The 5,000-nt window shown below is 35.0% G+C and overlaps 3 pseudogenes; 1 reads left to right on the top strand and 2 right to left on the bottom strand.

The window, feature by feature from the left end:
• The window catches only part of LOC137624686 (NADH-ubiquinone oxidoreductase chain 4-like), a 13,531-nt pseudogene extending 10,955 nt beyond the window's left edge, over positions 1–2,576 (bottom strand).
• A 45-nt stretch (positions 2,577–2,621) lies between these two features.
• On the top strand, positions 2,622–3,756 carry LOC137624913 (cytochrome b-like; annotated as a pseudogene).
• Positions 3,757–3,847: 91 nt separating this feature from the next.
• LOC137624684 (NADH-ubiquinone oxidoreductase chain 1-like) overlaps positions 3,848–5,000 on the bottom strand; it is a 193,394-nt pseudogene continuing 192,241 nt past the window's right edge.

Below are 5,000 nucleotides of genomic sequence, written 5' to 3'. Positions count from 1 at the left end.
AATATAACACTATAGAAGAGATTAAGCAAACAAAAGATAAGAATATTAAAGATATTCAATCAGAAATTAAAGACATTTCAATTCTCACTCTATTTAAATTAACCAACTCTCACTCTATAAAATAACAACAGCCAGTCTTTAAAAGCCCCAGCGAAGACCAAACACCCAAAACTGCCACCCCTAATAGAAAAACTATACTTCTCACAGCTATTTTAATATTTCATAACACTGCTCAAAATAAATATCATATCTTTGGCCCCACAAACCTATATTTTTTTTCTTAAACTATTCAAGCTTTGAATTAAACAACAAACATATATACCCAACCAAAATTAAAATATTCAAAGGCAATCAATGAAGCATTAATACTAAGTACTCTCGAACTCCACCAAAACAACAAGAAAAAATGGACCTAAAATACTTTCCGTGTTGGCTCAAAGAAAAAAGATGAAGGGTATACGCTGCCCTTAAAAAAGACAAAAATACCTCCCCTAAACCAGCTCAAGACGACCAAGAAATAACCATAACAATCAAACTTACTTCCCCCAATAAATTTAAAGTCGGAGGGGCCACCATATTACCCACCCTTAAAGCAAATCACCAAAGTCATAAAGTAGGCATAAACCTAAGAAGCCCTTTACTCATGAATAAACTTCACCTCCCTAACCGCTCATATCTTACCTTTGCCAAACAAAAAAACCCTGAAGAACATTACCTATGACCGATTATCACAGCAATTGCGCCACAAAACCCCCACCAACTGTAAAGTATCAGTCCACATAAAACTAAAGCCACATGAGCTACAGAAGAGTAAGCAATTAAAGATTTTATATCCCCCTGACGCAAACAAATCAAACTTACAATAATGCCCCCCAAAAGGCCTAAACTAACCCAAATTCACCTTAAACTTACTCCCACCTTAGAAAAAAAAAAAAAAAAAAAAAAAGAGGACAAACACGAATTAACCCCATAGCCCCCAAGCTTAAGTAAAACCCCAGCTAAAATCATAGAACCCGCCACAGGGGCTTCTACGTGCACCTTAGGAAGCCACAAATAGACTAAGTATATAGGTAATTTCACTACAAAAGCTACTACCCTTGAAACATATCAAATCAAAACTAAACTAAACTCTAACTCAGGGCTATCTCTCAGACTCATCACTATAGTACCGCCTAAATTATATAGGCTTAAAAAAGAAATCAGTAAAGGAAGAGATCCAAATAAAGTATAAAATATTATATAAACACCCGCTTGCAATCGCTCAGGCTGATAGCCTCATCCTAAAATTAAAATTATAGTAGGAATTAAAGAACTCTCAAAACAAACATAAAACAATAAATAATCTAAACATGAAAAAGTTAAAATTAGAGACAATAATAAAAGTAGGTTAACAAATAAAAATACCCCGCTAAAGGTACGCCCTCGCTTAACTCCTTCCCTAGCCCTTAAAACTAATGCCAAAATTCAAAACCTAAGTAAAATCAGTGGATAACCCACTCAATCAATTCCTAAACTTCAACCATATTGAAACTCCCAAAACCTTCTTAAACAGAGTACTCTAAACAATAAACTACCTAAAAAAACAGAGAGCTGAATGGACAACCAACTATCAGAACACAAAGTTATCAATAAAAGTATAAAATAAACTTTAACACCCTAAAATTCTAAACCTGTAGAAATTGTCGCTTCCGTGCCTACGAACGATAAAGACCAGTAGAGCCAAACCAAGTGCCCCCATCACAAGCAGCCAAAGTTAAAAAAAAATATTAAGAAAAAAGAATCCCCCCCTAGAAAGCCCACCACTCTAAACATAAACCAAAAAATACTAACCATAATAAACTCTAAACTTAATAGTAAATTTAAAAGATGTTTTCGCTTCCCCACAAACGCTAAAGCCCCACAAGACAATCTTACCAAAGGAATACAAAGTCAAAGTTTCAAGATTACCATTAATACATCAGGAAAAAAGTTTACCCTTATCTTCAGTCCCCAAAACTAATATTTTACATAAACTACTTCCTGACAGCTTCAATAGTTTAAATAAAACAATGGTCTTGTAAACTGCAAATGAATTTTTATTCTTGAAGCTCAGGGCGCTCATTCCTGGATATCAACACCAATTTTTCTATCCTTAAGACTTTTATCGGTGGCCTTTTGCTTCACTTTTTTAACACACCCGCTGGCCAGAGGCCTAGCACTAATCATGCAAACTATCTTAATTTGTAATACAGCAACTCTTATTTCAGGAATAAGATGGTTCTCTTATATCTTATTTTTATTTTTTTTAGGGGCTACTTTAGTCCTGTTTCTTTATGTAGCCTCCCTGGCCTCCAACGAAATATTTAAAATTAACTTTAAGCTAACAATTGTTCTCTCGCTCCCCCTTTTAACAATCCCGTTTTAATTTTTTCTGACACTTTAATTTTACCTAATAAAGAAACTCTTGAAACATCCTTTTACTGATCCCCCCAAGAACTAGCATCTGTCCAATTTAAATTGAATAGGATATACAACCCCACTTCTGCTAATCTAACTGCCGTTATCATCTTATACCTACTCTTATCTCTAGTAATCATTGTTAAACTAAGATCAAGATTCTTTGGACCCCTTCACCTTTCCTAATGGCAGCCCCAATCCGAAAATCCCACCCACTATTCAGCATCGCCAACGGAGCTTTAGTTGACCTGCCCACTCCAGCAAACATCTCCACACTTTGAAATTTTGGATCCCTCTTAGGCCTCTGCTTAGTGGTCCAAATTGCAACTGGCCTCTTTTTAGCGATACACTATACAGCTGATATTACACTTGCTTTCTCTAGAGTAGCACACATTTGCCGGGATGTCAACTACGGCTGACTACTTCGAACAATAAATGCAAATGGGGCTTCTTTTTTTTTTATTTGTTTATATAGACATATTTTCCGAGGAATTTACCACGGTTCCTTCCTTTACATACATACTTGATCAGTAGGAGTTATCATTTTATTTTTAGTAATGGCCACTGCTTTCCTGGGCTATGTCCTACTTTGAGGACAAATGTCTTTCTGAGGAGCAACTGTTATTACTAATCTAATATCTTCTCTTCCCTTTTTGGGGACTGATCTTGTTCAATAGATCTGAGGAGGATTTGCAGTTCACAATGCTACACTCACCCGATTCTTTTTTACACTTTCTGTTTCCTTTTATCGTAGCAGCAGCCACAATAGTCCACATTCTGTTTCTACACCAGACCAGCTCTAATAACCCCCTGGGAATTTCTAGTCAATGAGAAAAGGTACCTTTCCACCCCTACTTTTCATTTAAAGAAATCGTTGGATTTATAGTTATATTAATAGCTCTAATCCTTCTTACCCTCTTAAACCCTTACTTGCTAGGAGACCCAGATAATTTTATTCCTGCTAACCCTCTTGTCACCCCAGCACATATTCAACCTGAATGATACTTTCTCTTCCCCTATGCAATGCTACGATCAATTCCTAATAAACTTGGGGGAGTAATTATTCTTGTCATATCAGTTGCTATTTTATTTGTGCTTCCGTTTACCCATAAAGCAAAATTCCGAAGATTATCTTTCTACCCACTTAATCAATTCATATTCTGAACCTTGGTAACTATTGTAGTCCTCTTAACATGAATTGGGGCGCGACCAGTAGAAGACCCTTACATCCTTACAGGACAAATCGTTACAGGAGCATACTTTTTATATCATCTTATCAACCACCTTACACTACTTATCTGAGATAAGCTAATAGACTAATTTAACTTTTAGGAAAGTAAATGTTTTGAAAGCATCATAAAGAAGTTCAAATCTTCTAATAATCTTAACTTTGACCTAAATTTAGTGCAAATTAAATTAAATAGACATAACATAAAATTCTTAATCCCCTGAAAAACAAACAATAATTTAAAGAGATAGGTAAAAACGTTTTTCAAGTCAAATACATCAATTTTTCATACCGATAACGAGGAAGAGAGCCTCGTACTCAAACAAAAAGAAAACAAATAAACACCACTTTCAAGTAGAACCTTACAGACACTAAGCTCCTACCCAAAAATAAAATTCTAAACAATGTACTTAAAAAAAGAATTCTAGCATACTCAGCCATGAAAATTAAAGCAAACCCGCCCCCCCCCTATATTCTGTATTAAATCCAGAAACGAGCTCTGATTCACCCTCTGCAAAATCAAAAGGTGTTCGGTTTCTTTCCGCTAAACAAGAAACAAATCAGAGAAACCCCAAGGGCCCAGCTACCAGCATAAATCTAGCATACCGCTGATAACTCTCAAATATATTCAAATTTAATACCCCCCCCCCCACTAAAAATAGTAACCTTAACAAAATCAAAGCCAGTCTTACTTCATAAGAAATAGTCTGTGCAACTTCCCGTAAACACCCTAAAAGTAAATACTTTGAATTAGAAGCTCAGCCCGCTCCTATAGCAGAATAAACTCCAGCCCTCATACAACATAAGAAAAACAAAACCCCAAACTCAAAACTAAAAAACCCTGTTTCATAAGGTATCACCAACCAAATAACTAAAAAAATAAATAAACTAAAAATAAGACACAAGTAATAAGGAATAAAATTTCTTAAAGTAGGAAAAGTTTGCTCCTTAGTAAACAACTTGACTGCGTCAGCAAAAGGCTGTATCAGCCCAACACCCACCTTATTAGGACCCTTACGAACTTGAATATAACCTAAAATATTTCGTTCTAAGAAAGTAAAGAATGCCACCGCCACTAAAACTATAATTAAAAGAATTAAATATCTAAAATTTTTTACTAAAACTATCACAGAAAGTCCTCTATAAACTTACTATTACCTATAGTATTCACACTATTTAAACGGATTCTAAATCCGACGCATAAATCTGACAAAGTAATATTATACTTCATCTAGAAAAAAGAAACTCTCAAAAGTCTAATCCTTTCGTACTAAGACTTAAATTAAAATAATAAAAGATAGAAACCAACCTGGCTCACACCGGTTTGAACTCAAAT

Source organism: Palaemon carinicauda, chromosome 31, assembly GCF_036898095.1.
Source record: "Palaemon carinicauda isolate YSFRI2023 chromosome 31, ASM3689809v2, whole genome shotgun sequence".
Classification (NCBI taxonomy): Eukaryota; Metazoa; Arthropoda; class Malacostraca; order Decapoda; family Palaemonidae; genus Palaemon; species Palaemon carinicauda.
The sequence above is the reverse complement of the archived record's forward strand: the minus strand, read 5'-3'. Positions and strand labels throughout refer to the sequence as shown.